The sequence below is a fragment of the Ambystoma mexicanum genome, chromosome 1p (assembly GCF_040938575.1).
Source record: "Ambystoma mexicanum isolate Mex_15411 chromosome 1p, UKY_AmexF1_1, whole genome shotgun sequence".
Lineage (NCBI taxonomy): Eukaryota > Metazoa > Chordata > Amphibia > Caudata > Ambystomatidae > Ambystoma > Ambystoma mexicanum.
The window spans coordinates 1,037,687,816-1,037,704,117 of record NC_090921.1 but is presented as its reverse complement, the minus strand read 5'-3'; the positions used below and the strand labels follow the sequence as shown (position 1 = coordinate 1,037,704,117).

The following is a 16,302-nucleotide window of genomic DNA, read 5'->3' as shown; positions in this document are numbered from 1 at the left end:
TTGCCAGTTCATAGCAAGAGATGGGGATCCAAAACACCTCACAGGAAACCAACGAAGATGGGTGTCGGACAGAAAAAGAACATGGCCACAGCCTCAAAGCAAAAGGCATCTATTTTCAGTGATGAAATATAATATAATTATAAATTGTCTGTTATTTTATTTTCCAAGTATTTTACTTTCCAAGTATTCAATAAAATTTGCATTTGGCAAAAGTCCTTCGAACTGGATTTGAACCAGCGACCTAAGGATGCCTGTTTCACCACTACAGTCCTCCGCTCTACCAGCAGAGCTATCGAAGGCTCGGCAAATCATTCTCTAGCAAGCTCAATACGATCTTCCACTTCAACCGTCGACATGCAAACATCTCTTGCAATTCGTGCAAAATACTACAAATTTGGCTTGTTTGGTTCCCGAATTGAGTAAAAGCACATCAGTTCCCAATTAAAAAAATGACCCCCTCCGCAGTCTCCCGCATGTTACTGACCACCATACTAAGGAGGAAAAGTTGAAAGGCGGCGCCTCACAGGCCATCTCCTCAGAGTATTCAGCCGTGTTCGGCCTTGACAATATTTTAATATCTTGGATGGTGTATAGTGTTCTCTCATTTCCGTTGAGAAATCAAGATTGTCAAGGGGATTCTGCTGTTTTGCCAGTTCATAGCAAGAGATGGGGATCCAAAATACCACACAGGAAACCAATGAAGATTGGTGTCGGACAGAAAAATAACGTGGCCACATCCTCAAAGCAAAAGGCATCTATTTTCAGTGATGAAATAGAATATAATTATAAATTGTCTGTTATTTTACTTTCCAAGTATTTTACTTTCCAAGTATTCAATAAAATTTGCATTTGGCGAAAGTCCTCCAAGCTGGATTTGAACCAGCGATGTAAGGATGCCTGTTTCACCACTACAGTCCTCCACTCTACCAACTGAGCTATCGAAGGCTTGGCAGATCGGTCTCTAGCAAGCTCAATATGAGCTTCCACTTCAACCGTCGAAATGCAAACATCTCTTGCAATTCGTGCAAAATACTACAAATTTGGCTTGTGAGGTTCCCGAATTGAGTAAAAGCACATCAGTTCCCAAATAAAAAAATGACCCCCTCCGCAGTCTCCCGCATGTTACTGACCACCATACTAAGGAGGAAAAGTTGAAAGGCGGCACCTCACAGGCCATCTCCTCAGAGTATTCAGCAGCGTTGGGCCTTGACAATATTTTAATATCTTGGATGGTGTATAGTGTTCTCTCATTTCCCTTGAGAAATCAAGATTGTCAAGGAGATTCTGCTGTTTTGCCAGTTCATAGCAAGAGATGGGGATCCAAAACACCTCACAGGAAACCAATGAAGATTGGTGTTGGACAGAAACATAACGTGGCCAGAGCCTCAAAGCAAAAGGCATCTATTTTCAGTGATGAAATATAATATAATTATAAATTGTCTGTTATTTTATTTTCCAAGTATTTTACTTTCCAAGTATTCAATAAAATTTGCATTTGGCAAAAGTCCTTTGAGCCGGATTTGAACCAGCGACCTAAGGATGCCTGTTTTACCACTACAGTCCTCTGCTCTACCAACTAAGCTATCGAAGGCTTGGCAACTCATTCTCTAGCAAGCACAATACGATCTTCCACTTCAACCGTCGACATGCAAACATTTCTTGCAATTCGTGCAAAATACTACAAATTTGGCTTGTGAGGTTCCCGAATTGAGTAAAAGCACATCAGTTCCCAATTAAAAAAATGACCCCCTCCGCACTCTCCCGCATGTTACTGACCACCATACTAAGGGGGAAAAGTTGAAAGGCGGCGCCTCACAGGCCATCTCCTCAGAGTATTCAGCCGTGTTCGGCCTTGACAATATTTTAATATCTTGGATGGTGCATAGTGTTCTCTCATTTCCCTTGAGAAATCAAGATTGTCAAGGGGATTCTGCTGTTTTGTCAGTTCATAGCAAGATATGGGGATCCAAAACACCTCACAGGAAGCCAACGAAGATTGGTGTCGGACAGAAAAATAACATGGCCACAACCTCAAAGCAAAAGGCATCTATTTTCAGTGATGAAATATAATATAATTATAAATTGTCTGTTATTTTACTTTTCAAGTATTTTACTTTCCAAGTATTCAATAAAATTTGTATTTGGCAAAAGTCCTTCGAGCGGGATTTGAAACAGCGACCTAAGGATGCCTGTTTTAACACTACAGTCCTCTGCTCTACCAACTGAGCTATCGAAGGTTTGGCAAATAATTTTCTAGCAAGCTCAATACGAGCTTCCACTTCAACCGTCGACATGCAAACATCTCTTGCAATTCGTGCAAAATACTACACATTTGGCTTGTGAGGTTCCCGAATTGAGTAAAAGCACATCAGTTCCCAATTGAAAAAATGACCCCCTCCGCAGTCTCCCACATGTTACTGACCACCATACTAAGGGGGAAAAGTTGAAAGGCGGCGCCTCACAGGCCATCTCCTCAGAGTATTCAGCCATGTTGGGCCTTGACAATATTTTAATATCTTGGATGGTGTATAGTGTTCTCTCATTTCCCTTGAGAAATCAAGATTGTCAAGGGGATTCTGCTGTTTTGCCAGTTCATAGCAAGAGATGGGGATCCAAAATACCAGACTGGAAACCAAAGAAGATTGGTGTCGGATAGAAAAATAACGTGGCCACAGCCTCAAAGCAAAAGGCATCTATTTTCAGTGATGAAATAGAATATAATTATAAATTGTCTGTTATTTTACTTTCCAAGTATTTTACTTTCCAAGTATTCAATAAAATTTGCATTTGGCAAAAGTCCTTCGAGCTGGATTTGAACCAGCGATGTAAGGATGCCTGTTTCACCACTACAGTCTTCCACTCTACCAACTGAGCTATCGAAGGATTGGCAGATTGGTCTCTAGCAAGCTCAATACGAGCTTCCACTTCAACCGTCGACATGCAAACATCTCTTGCAATTCGTGCAAAATACTACAAATTTGGCTTGTGAGGTTCCCGAATTGAGTAAAAGCACATCAGTTCCCAATTAAAAAAATGACCCCCTCCGCAGTCTCCAGCATGTTACTGACCACCATACTAAGGGGGAAAAGTTGAAACGCGGCGCCTCACAGGCCATCTCCTCAGAGTATTCAGCAGTGTTGGGCCTTAACAATATTTTAATACCTTGGATGGTGTATAGTGTTCTCTCATTTCCCTTGAGAAATCAAGATTGTCAAGCAGATTCTGCTGTTTTGCCAGTTCATAGCAAGAGATGGGGATCCAAAACACCTCACAGGAAACCAATGAAGATTGGTGTTGGACAGAAACATAACGTGGCCAGAGCCTCAAAGCAAAAGGAATATATTTTCAGTGATGAAATATAATATAATTATAAATTGTCTATTATTTTATTTTCCAAGTATTTTACTTTCCAAGTATTCAATAAAATTTGCATTCGGCAAAAGTCCTTTGAGCCGGATATGAACCAGCGACCTAAGGATGCCTGTTTTACCACTACAGTCCTCCGCTCTACCAACTGAGCTATCAAAGGCTTGGCAAATCATTTTCTAGCAAGCTCAATACGATCTTCCACTTCAACCGTCGACATGCAAACATCTCTTGCAATTCGTGCAAAATACTACAAATTTGGCTTGTGAGGTTCCCGAATTGAGTAAAAGCACATCAGTTCCCAATTAAAAAAATGACCCCCTCCGCACTCTCCCGCATGTTACTGACCACCATACTAAGGGGGAAAAGTTGAAAGGCGGCGCCTCACAGGCCATCTCCTCAGAGTATTCAGCCGTGTTCGGCCTTGACAATATTTTAATATCTTGGATGGTGCATAGTGTTCTCTCATTTCCCTTGAGAAATCAAGATTGTCAAGGGGATTCTGCTGTTTTGTCAGTTCATAGCAAGATATGGGGATCCAAAACACCTCACAGGAAGCCAACGAAGATTGGTGTCGGACAGAAAAATAACATGGCCACAACCTCAAAGCAAAAGGCATCTATTTTCAGTGATGAAATATAATATAATTATAAATTGTCTGTTATTTTACTTTTCAAGTATTTTACTTTCCAAGTATTCAATAAAATTTGTATTTGGCAAAAGTCCTTCGAGCGGGATTTGAAACAGCGACCTAAGGATGCCTGTTTTAACACTACAGTCCTCTGCTCTACCAACTGAGCTATCGAAGGTTTGGCAAATAATTTTCTAGCAAGCTCAATACGAGCTTCCACTTCAACCGTCGACATGCAAACATCTCTTGCAATTCGTGCAAAATACTACACATTTGGCTTGTGAGGTTCCCGAATTGAGTAAAAGCACATCAGTTCCCAATTAAAAAAATGACCCCCTCCGCAGTCTCCCACATGTTACTGACCACCATACTAAGGGGGAAAAGTTGAAAGGCGGCGCCTCACAGGCCATCTCCTCAGAGTATTCAGCCATGTTGGGCCTTGACAATATTTTAATATCTTGGATGGTGTATAGTGTTCTCTCATTTCCCTTGAGAAATCAAGATTGTCAAGGGGATTCTGCTGTTTTGCCAGTTCATAGCAAGAGATGGGGATCCAAAATACCAGACTGGAAACCAAAGAAGATTGGTGTCGGATAGAAAAATAACGTGGCCACAGCCTCAAAGTAAAAGGCATCTATTTTCAGTGATGAAATAGAATATAATTATAAATTGTCTGTTATTTTACTTTCCAAGTATTTTACTTTCCAAGTATTCAATAAAATTTGCATTTGGCAAAAGTCCTTCGAGCTGGATTTGAACCAGCGATGTAAGGATGCCTGTTTCACCACTACAGTCTTCCACTCTACCAACTGAGCTATCGAAGGATTGGCAGATTGGTCTCTAGCAAGCTCAATACGAGCTTCCACTTCAACCGTCGACATGCAAACATCTCTTGCAATTCGTGCAAAATACTACAAATTTGGCTTGTGAGGTTCCCGAATTGAGTAAAAGCACATCAGTTCCCAATTAAAAAAATGACCCCCTCCGCAGTCTCCAGCATGTTACTGACCACCATACTAAGGGGGAAAAGTTGAAACGCGGCGCCTCACAGGCCATCTCCTCAGAGTATTCAGCAGTGTTGGGCCTTAACAATATTTTAATACCTTGGATGGTGTATAGTGTTCTCTCATTTCCCTTGAGAAATCAAGATTGTCAAGCAGATTCTGCTGTTTTGCCAGTTCATAGCAAGAGATGGGGATCCAAAACACCTCACAGGAAACCAATGAAGATTGGTGTTGGACAGAAACATAACGTGGCCAGAGCCTCAAAGCAAAAGGAATATATTTTCAGTGATGAAATATAATATAATTATAAATTGTCTATTATTTTATTTTCCAAGTATTTTACTTTCCAAGTATTCAATAAAATTTGCATTTGGCAAAAGTCCTTTGAGCCGGATATGAACCAGCGACCTAAGCATGCCTGTTTTACCACTACAGTCCTCCGCTCTACCAACTGAGCTATCAAAGGCTTGGCAAATCATTTTCTAGCAAGCTCAATACGATCTTCCACTTCAACCGTCGACATGCAAACATCTCTTGCAATTCGTGCAAAATACTACAAATTTGGCTTGTGAGGTTCCCGAATTGAGTAAAAGCACATCAGTTCCCAATTAAAAAAATGAACCCCTCCGTAGTCTCCCACATGTTACTGACCACCATACTAAGGAGGAAAAGTTGAAAGGCGGCGCCTCACGGGCCATCTCCTCAGAGTATTCAGCAGTGTTGGGCCTTGACAATATTTTAATATCTTGGATGGTGTATAGTGTTCTCTCATTTCCATTGAAAAATCAAGATTGTCAAGGAGATTCTGCTGTTTTGCCATTTCATAGCAAGAGATGGGGATCCAAAACACCTCACAGGAAACCAACGAAGATGGGTGTCGGACAGAAAAATAACATGGGCACAGCCTCAAAGCAAAAGGCATCTATTTTCAGTGATGAAATACAATATAATTATAAATTGTCTGTTATTTTATTTTCCAAGTATTTTACTTTCCAAGTATTCAATAAAATTTGCATTTGGCAAAAGTCCTTCGAGCCGGATTTGAACCAGCGACCTAAGGATGCCTGTTTTACCACTACAGTCCTCTGCTCTAGCAACTGAGCTATCAAAGGCTTGGCAAATCATTCTCTAGCAAGCTCAATACGATCTTCCACTTCAACCGTCGACATGCAAACATCTCTTGCAATTCGTGTAAAATACTACAAATTTGGCTTGTGAGGTTCCCGAATTGAGTAAAAGCACATCAGTTCCCAATTTAAAAAATGACCCCCTCCGCAGTCTCCCGCATGTTACTGACCACCATACTAAGGGGGAAAAGTTGAAAGGCGGCGCCTCACAGGCCATCTCCTCAGAGTATTCAGCCATGTTGGGCCTTGACAATATTTTAATATCTTGGATGGTGTATAGTGTTCTCTCATTTCCCTTGAGAAATCAAGATTGTCAAGGGGATTCTGCTGTTTTGCCAGTTCATAGCAAGAGATGGGGATCCAAAATACCAGACTGGAAACCAAAGAAGATTGGTGTCGGATAGAAAAATAACGTGGCCAGAGCCTCAAAGCAAAAGGCATCTATTTTCAGTGATGAAATATAATATAATTATAAATTGTCTGTTATGTTATTTTCCAAGTATTTTACTTTCCAAGTATTCAATAAAATTTGCATTTGGCAAAAGTCCTTCGAGCCGGATTTGAACCAGCGACCTAAGGATGCCTGTTTCACCACTACAGTCCTCCACTCTACCAACTGAGCTATCGAAGGCTTGGCAGATCGGTCTCTAGCAAGCTCAATACGAGCTTCCACTTCAACCGTCGACATGCAAACATCTCTTGCAATTCGTGCAAAATACTACAAATTTGGCTTGTGAGGTTCCCGAATTGAGTAAAAGCACATCAGTTCCCAATTAAAAAAATGACCCCCTCGGCAGTCTCCAGCATGTTACTGACCACCATACTAAGGGGGAAAAGTTGAAATGCGGCGCCTCACAGGCCATCTCCTCAGAGTATTCAGCCGTGTTGGGCCTTGACAATATTTTAATATCTTGGATGGTGTATAGTGTGCTCTCATTTCCCCTGAGAAATCAAGATTGTCAAGGGGATTCTGCTGTTTTGTCAGTTCATAGCAAGAGATGGGATCCAAAACACCTCACAGGAAACCAACGAAGATGGGTGTCGGACAGAAAAATAACATGACCACAGCCTCAAAGCAAAAGGCATCTATTTTCAGTGCTGAAATATAATATAATTATAAATTGTCTGTTATTTTATTTTCCAAGTATTTTACTTTTCAAGTATTCAATAAAATTTGCATTTGGCAAAAGTCCTTCGAGCGGATTTGAAACAGCGACCTAAGGATGCCTGTTTTAACACTACAGTCCTCTGCTCTACCAACTGAGCTATCGAAGGTTTGGCAAATCATTTTCTACCAAGCTCAATACGAGCTTCCACTTCAACCGTCGACATGCAAACAAGTCTTGCAATTCGTGCAAAATACTACAAATTTGGCTTGTGAGGTTCCCGAATTGAGTAAAAGCACATCAGTTCCCAATTAAAAAAATGACCCCCTCCGCAGTCTCCCACATGTTACTGACCACCATACTAAGGGGGAAAAGTTGAAAGGCGGCGCCTCACAGGCCATCTCCTCAGAGTATTCAGCCATGTTGGGCCTTGACAATATTTTAATATCTTGGATGGTGTATAGTGTTCTCTCATTTCCCTTGAGAAATCAAGATTGTCAAGGGGATTCTGCTGTTTTGCTAGTTCATAGCAAGAGATGGGGATCCAAAATACCAGACTGGAAACCAAAGAAGATTGGTGTCGGATAGAAAAATAACATGGCCACAGCCTCAAAGCAAAAGGCATCTATTTTCAGTGATGAAATAGAATATAATTATAAATTGTCTGTTATTTTACTTTCCAAGTATTTTACTTTCCAAGTATTCAATAAAATTTGCATTTGGCAAAAGACCTTCGAGCTGGATTTGAACCAGCGATGTAAGGATGCCTGGTTCACCACTACAGTCCTCCACTCTACCAACTGAGCTATCGAAGGCTTGGCAGATCGGTCTCTAGCAAGCTCAATACGAGCTTCCACTTCAACCGTCGACATGCAAACATCTCTTGCAATTCGTGCAAAATACTACAAATTTGGCTTGTGAGGTTCCCGAATTGAGTAAAAGCACATCAGTTCCCAATTAAAAAAATGACCCCCTCCGCAGTCTCCAGCATGTTACTGACCACCATACTAAGGGGGAAAAGTTGAAACGCGGCGCCTCACAGGCCATCTCCTCAGAGTATTCAGCCGTGTTGGGCCTTGACAATATTTTAATATCTTGGATGGTGTATAGTGTGCTCTCATTTCCCTTGAGAAATCAAGATTGTCAAGGGGATTCTGCTGTTTTGTCAGTTCATAGCAAGAGATGGGATCCAAAACACCTCACAGGAAACCAACGAAGATGGGTGTCGGACAGAAAAATAACATGACCACAGCCTCAAAGCAAAAGGCATCTATTTTCAGTGATGAAATATAATATAATTATAAATTGTCTGTTATTTTATTTTGCAAGTATTTTACTTTCCAAGTATTCAATAAAATTTGCATTTTGCAAAAGTCCTTCGAGCGGGATTTGAAACAGCGACCTAAGGATGCCTGTTTTACCACTACAGTCCTCCGCTCTAGCAACTGAGCTATCAAAGGCTTGGCAAATCATTCTCTAGCAAGCTCAATACGATCTTCCACTTCAACCGTCGACATGCAAACATCTCTTGCAATTCGTGTAAAATACTACAAATTTGGCTTGTGAGGTTCCCGAATTGAGTAAAAGCACATCAGTTCCCAATTTAAAAAATGACCCCCTCCGCAGTCTCCCGCATGTTACTGACCACCATACTAAGGGGGAAAAGTTGAAAGGCGGCGCCTCACAGGCCATCTCCTCAGAGTATTCAGCCATGTTGGGCCTTGACAATATTTTAATATCTTGGATGGTGTATAGTGTTCTCTCATTTCCCTTGAGAAATCAAGATTGTCAAGGGGATTCTGCTGTTTTGCCAGTTCATAGCAAGAGATGGGGATCCAAAATACCAGACTGGAAACCAAAGAAGATTGGTGTCGGATAGAAAAATAACGTGGCCAGAGCCTCAAAGCAAAAGGCATCTATTTTCAGTGATGAAATATAATATAATTATAAATTGTCTGTTATGTTATTTTCCAAGTATTTTACTTTCCAAGTATTCAATAAAATTTGCATTTGGCAAAAGTCCTTCGAGCCGGATTTGAACCAGCGACCTAAGGATGCCTGTTTCACCACTACAGTCCTCCACTCTACCAACTGAGCTATCGAAGGCTTGGCAGATCGGTCTCTAGCAAGCTCAATACGAGCTTCCACTTCAACCGTCGACATGCAAACATCTCTTGCAATTCGTGCAAAATACTACAAATTTGGCTTGTGAGGTTCCCGAATTGAGTAAAAGCACATCAGTTCCCAATTAAAAAAATGACCCCCTCGGCAGTCTCCAGCATGTTACTGACCACCATACTAAGGGGGAAAAGTTGAAATGCGGCGCCTCACAGGCCATCTCCTCAGAGTATTCAGCCGTGTTGGGCCTTGACAATATTTTAATATCTTGGATGGTGTATAGTGTGCTCTCATTTCCCCTGAGAAATCAAGATTGTCAAGGGGATTCTGCTGTTTTGTCAGTTCATAGCAAGAGATGGGATCCAAAACACCTCACAGGAAACCAACGAAGATGGGTGTCGGACAGAAAAATAACATGACCACAGCCTCAAAGCAAAAGGCATCTATTTTCAGTGCTGAAATATAATATAATTATAAATTGTCTGTTATTTTATTTTCCAAGTATTTTACTTTTCAAGTATTCAATAAAATTTGCATTTGGCAAAAAAGTCCTTCGAGCCAGTTTTGAAACAGCGACCTAAGGATGCCTGTTCTAACACTACAGTTCTCTGCTCTACCAACTGAGCTATCGAAGGTATGGCAAACCATTTTCCAGCAAGCTCAATACGAGCTTCCACTTCAACCGTCGACATGCAAACATCTCTTGCAATTCGTGCAAAATACTCCAAATTTAGCTTGTGAGGTTCCCGAATTGAGTAAAAGCACATCAGTTTCCAATTAAAAAAATGACCCCCTCCGCAGTCTCCCACATGTTACCGACCACCATACTAAGGAGGAAAAGTTGAAAGGCGGCGCCTCACAGGCCATCTCCTCAGAGTATTCAGCCATGTTGGGCCTTGACAATATTTTAATATCTTGGATGGTGTATAGTGTTCTCTCATTTCCCTTGAGAAATCAAGATTGTCAAGGGGATTCTGCTGTTTTGCCAGTTCATAGCAAGAGATGGGGATCCAAAATACCAGACTGGAAACCAAAGAAGATTGGTGTCGGATAGAAAAATAACATGGCCACAGCCTCAAAGCAAAAGGCATCTATTTTCAGTGATGAAATAGAATATAATTATAAATTGTCTGTTATTTTACTTTCCAAGTATTTTACTTTCCAAGTATTCAATAAAATTTGCATTTGGCAAAAGACCTTCGAGCTGGATTTGAACCAGCGATGTAAGGATGCCTGGTTCACCACTACAGTCCTCCACTCTACCAACTGAGCTATCGAAGGCTTGGCAGATCGGTCTCTAGCAAGCTCAATACGAGCTTCCACTTCAACCGTCGACATGCAAACATCTCTTGCAATTCGTGCAAAATACTACAAATTTGGCTTGTGAGGTTCCCGAATTGAGTAAAAGCACATCAGTTCCCAATTAAAAAAATGACCCCCTCCGCAGTCTCCAGCATGTTACTGACCACCATACTAAGGGGGAAAAGTTGAAACGCGGCGCCTCACAGGCCATCTCCTCAGAGTATTCAGCCGTGTTGGGCCTTGACAATATTTTAATATCTTGGATGGTGTATAGTGTTCTCTCATTTCCATTGAAAAATCAAGATTGTCAAGGGGATTCTGCTGTTTTGTCAGTTCATAGCAAGAGATGGGATCCAAAACACCTCACAGGAAACCAACGAAGATGGGTGTCGGACAGAAAAATAACATGACCACAGCCTCAAAGCAAAAGGCATCTATTTTCAGTGATGAAATATAATATAATTATAAATTGTCTGTTATTTTATTTTCCAAGTATTTTACTTTCCAAGTATTCAATAAAATTTGCATTTTGCAAAAGTCCTTCGAGCGGGATTTGAAACAGCGACCTAAGGATGCCTGTTTTAACACTACAGTCCTCTGCTCTACCAACTGAGCTATCGAAGGCTTGGCAAATCATTTTCTAGCAAGCACAATACGAGCTTCCACTTCAACCGTCGACATGCAAACATCTCTTGCAATTCGTGCAAAATACTACAAATTTGGCTTGTGAGGTTCCCGAATTGAGTAAAAGCACATCAGTTCCCAATTAAAAAAATGACCCCCTCCGCAGTCTCCCACATGTTACTGACCACCATACTAAGGAGGAAAAGTTGAAAGGCGGCGCCTCACAGGCCATCTCCTCAGTGTATTCAGCAGTGTTGGGCCTTGACAATATTTTAATATCTTGGATGGTATAGAGTGTTCTCTCATTTCCATTGAAAAATCAAGATTGTCAAGGAGATTCTGCTGTTTTGCCAGTTCATAGCAAGAGATGGGGATCCAAAACACCTCACAGGAAACCAACGAAGATGGGTGTCAGACAGAAAAATAACATGGCCACAGCCTCAAAGCAAAAGGCATCTATTTTCAGTGATGAAATATAATATAATTATAAATTGTCTGTTATTTTATTTTCCAAGTATTTTACTTTCCAAGTATTCAATAAAATTTGCATTTGGCAAAAGTCCTTCGAGCTGGATTTGAACCAGCGATGTAAGGATGCCTGTTTCACCACTAGAGTCCTCCACTCTACCAACTGAGCTATCGAAGGCTTGGCAGATCGGTCTCTAGCAAGCTCAATACGAGCTTCCACTTCAACCGTCGAAATGCAAACATCTCTTGCAATTCGTGCAAAATACTACAAATTTGGCTTGTGAGGTTCCCGAATTGAGTAAAAGCACATCAGTTCCCAAATAAAAAAATGACCCCCTCCGCAGTCTCCCGCATGTTACTGACCACCATACTAAGGAGGAAAAGTTGAAAGGCGGCACCTCACAGGCCATCTCCTCAGAGTATTCAGCAGCGTTGGGCCTTGACAATATTTTAATATCTTGGATGGTGTATAGTGTTCTCTCATTTCCCTTGAGAAATCAAGATTGTCAAGGAGATTCTGCTGTTTTGCCAGTTCATAGCAAGAGATGGGGATCCAAAACACCTCACAGGAAACCAATGAAGATTGGTGTTGGACAGAAACATAACGTGGCCAGAGCTTCAAAGCAAAAGGCATCTATTTTCAGTGATGAAATATAATATAATTATAAATTGTCTGTTATTTTACTTTTCAAGTATTTTACTTTCCAAGTATTCAATAAAATTTGTATTTGGCAAAAGTCCTTCGAGCGGGATTTGAAACAGCGACCTAAGGATGCCTGTTTTAACACTACAGTCCTCTGCTCTACCAACTGAGCTATCGAAGGTTTGGCAAATAATTTTCTAGCAAGCTCAATACGAGCTTCCACTTCAACCGTCGACATGCAAACATCTCTTGCAATTCGTGCAAAATACTACACATTTGGCTTGTGAGGTTCCCGAATTGAGTAAAAGCACATCAGTTCCCAATTAAAAAAATGACCCCCTCCGCAGTCTCCCACATGTTACTGACCACCATACTAAGGGGGAAAAGTTGAAAGGCGGCGCCTCACAGGCCATCTCCTCAGAGTATTCAGCCATGTTGGGCCTTGACAATATTTTAATATCTTGGATGGTGTATAGTGTTCTCTCATTTCCCTTGAGAAATCAAGATTGTCAAGGGGATTCTGCTGTTTTGCCAGTTCATAGCAAGAGATGGGGATCCAAAATACCAGACTGGAAACCAAAGAAGATTGGTGTCGGATAGAAAAATAACGTGGCCACAGCCTCAAAGCAAAAGGCATCTATTTTCAGTGATGAAATAGAATATAATTATAAATTGTCTGTTATTTTACTTTCCAAGTATTTTACTTTCCAAGTATTCAATAAAATTTGCATTTGGCAAAAGTCCTTCGAGCTGGATTTGAACCAGCGATGTAAGGATGCCTGTTTCACCACTACAGTCTTCCACTCTACCAACTGAGCTATCGAAGGATTGGCAGATTGGTCTCTAGCAAGCTCAATACGAGCTTCCACTTCAACCGTCGACATGAAAACATCTCTTGCAATTCGTGCAAAATACTACAAATTTGGCTTGTGAGGTTCCCGAATTGAGTAAAAGCACATCAGTTCCCAATTAAAAAAATGACCCCCTCCGCAGTCTCCAGCATGTTACTGACCACCATACTAAGGGGGAAAAGTTGAAACGCGGCGCCTCACAGGCCATCTCCTCAGAGTATTCAGCAGTGTTGGGCCTTAACAATATTTTAATACCTTGGATGGTGTATAGTGTTCTCTCATTTCCCTTGAGAAATCAAGATTGTCAAGCAGATTCTGCTGTTTTGCCAGTTCATAGCAAGAGATGGGGATCCAAAACACCTCACAGGAAACCAATGAAGATTGGTGTTGGACAGAAACATAACGTGGCCAGAGCCTCAAAGCAAAAGGAATATATTTTCAGTGATGAAATATAATATAATTATAAATTGTCTATTATTTTATTTTCCAAGTATTTTACTTTCCAAGTATTCAATAAAATTTGCATTTGGCAAAAGTCCTTTGAGCCGGATATGAACCAGCGACCTAAGGATGCCTGTTTTACCACTACAGTCCTCCGCTCTACCAACTGAGCTATCAAAGGCTTGGCAAATCATTTTCTAGCAAGCTCAATACGATCTTCCACTTCAACCGTCGACATGCAAACATCTCTTGCAATTCGTGCAAAATACTACAAATTTGGCTTGTGAGGTTCCCGAATTGAGTAAAAGCACATCAGTTCCCAATTAAAAAAATGAACCCCTCCGTAGTCTCCCACATGTTTCTGACCACCATACTAAGGAGGAAAAGTTGAAAGGCGGCGCCTCACGGGCCATCTCCTCAGAGTATTCAGCAGTGTTGGGCCTTGACAATATTTTAATATCTTGGATGGTGTATAGTGTTCTCTCATTTCCATTGAAAAATCAAGATTGTCAAGGAGATTCTGCTGTTTTGCCATTTCATAGCAAGAGATGGGGATCCAAAACACCTCACAGGAAACCAACGAAGATGGGTGTCGGACAGAAAAATAACATGGGCACAGCCTCAAAGCAAAAGGCATCTATTTTCAGTGATGAAATACAATATAATTATAAATTGTCTGTTATTTTATTTTCCAAGTATTTTACTTTCCAAGTATTCAATAAAATTTGCATTTGGCAAAAGTCCTTTGAGCCGGATATGAACCAGCGACCTAAGGATGCCTGTTTTACCACTACAGTCCTCCGCTCTAGCAACTGAGCTATCAAAGGCTTGGCAAATCATTCTCTAGCAAGCTCAATACGATCTTTCACTTCAACGGTCGACATGCAAACATCTCTTGCAATTCGTGTAAAATACTACAAATTTGGCTTGTGAGGTTCCCGAATTGAGTAAAAGCACATCAGTTCCCAATTTAAAAAATGACCCCCTCCGCAGTCTCCCGCATGTTACTGACCACCATACTAAGGGGGAAAAGTTGAAAGGCGGCGCCTCACAGGCCATCTCCTCAGAGTATTCAGCCATGTTGGGCCTTGACAATATTTTAATATCTTGGATGGTGTATAGTGTTCTCTCATTTCCCTTGAGAAATCAAGATTGTCAAGGGGATTCTGCTGTTTTGCCAGTTCATAGCAAGAGATGGGGATCCAAAATACCAGACTGGAAACCAAAGAAGATTGGTGTCGGATAGAAAAATAACGTGGCCACAGCCTCAAAGCAAAAGGCATCTATTTTCAGTGATGAAATAGAATATAATTATAAATTGTCTGTTATTTTACTTTCCAAGTATTTTACTTTCCAAGTATTCAATAAAATTGCGATGTAAAGATGCCTGTTTCACCACTACAGTCCTCCACTCTACCAACTGAGCTATCGAAGGCTTGGCAGATCGGTCTCTAGCAAGCTCAATACGAGCTTCCACTTCAACCGTCGACATGCAAACATCTCTTGCAATTCGTGCAAAATACTACAAATTTGGCTTGTGAGGTTCCCGAATTGAGTAAAAGCACATCAGTTCCCAATTAGAAAAAATGACCCCCTCGGCAGTCTCCAGCATGTTACTGACCACCATGCTAAGGGGGAAAAGTTGAAATGCGGCGCCTCACAGGCCATCTCCTCAGAGTATTCAGCCGTGTTGGGCCTTGACAATATTTTAATATCTTGGATGGTGTATAGTGTGCTCTCATTTCCCCTGAGAAATCAAGATTGTCAAGGGGATTCTGCTGTTTTGTCAGTTCATAGCAAGAGATGGGATCCAAAACACCTCACAGGAAACCAACGAAGATGGGTGTCGGACAGAAAAATAACATGACCACAGCCTCAAAGCAAAAGGCATCTATTTTCAGTGATGAAATATAATATAATTATAAATTGTCTGTTATTTTATTTTCCAAGTATTTTACTTTATAAGTATTCAATAAAATTTGCATTTGGCAAAAGTCCTTCGAGCGGATTTGAAACAGCGACCTAAGGATGCCTGTTTTAACACTACAGTCCTCTGCTCTACCAACTGAGCTATCGAAGGTTTGGCAAATCATTTTCTAGCAAGCTCAATACGAGCTTCCACTTCAACCGTCGACATGCAAACATCTCTTGCAATTCGTGCAAAATACTACAAATTTGGCTTGTGAGGTTCCCGAATTGAGTAAAAGCACATCAGTTCCCAATTAAAAAAATGACCCCCTCCGCAGTCTCCCACATGTTACTGACCACCATACTAAGGAGGAAAAGTTGAAAGGCGGCGCCTCACAGGCCATCTCCTCAGTGTATTCAGCAGTGTTGGGCCTTGACAATATTTTAATATCTTGGATGGTATATAGTGTTCTCTCATTTCCATTGAAAAATCAAGATTGTCAAGGAGATTCTGCTGTTTTGCCAGTTCATAGCAAGAGATGGGGATCCAAAACACCTCACAGGAAACCAACGAAGATGGGTGTCGGACAGAAAAATAACATGGCCACAGCCTCAAAGCAAAAGGCATCTATTTTCAGTGATGAAATATAATATAATTATAAATTGTCTGTTATTTTATTTTCCAAGTATTTTACTTTCCAAGTATTCAATAA

The 16,302-nt window shown here is 41.0% G+C and overlaps 2 non-coding genes across 2 annotated transcripts; both read right to left on the bottom strand.

Annotated features, from left to right (window-relative positions):
- Positions 1 to 6,673: 6,673 nt before the first annotated feature.
- TRNAY-GUA (transfer RNA tyrosine (anticodon GUA)) lies at positions 6,674 to 6,759 on the bottom strand. The gene is given in 2 exon segments: positions 6,674 to 6,709; positions 6,723 to 6,759. It is a non-coding gene; the product is annotated as a tRNA-Tyr (tRNA).
- A 2,495-nt stretch (positions 6,760 to 9,254) lies between these two features.
- TRNAY-GUA (transfer RNA tyrosine (anticodon GUA)) lies at positions 9,255 to 9,340 on the bottom strand. Its single transcript is given in 2 exon segments — positions 9,255 to 9,290; positions 9,304 to 9,340. It is a non-coding gene; the product is annotated as a tRNA-Tyr (tRNA).
- Between the last annotated feature and the right edge of the window lie 6,962 nt (positions 9,341 to 16,302).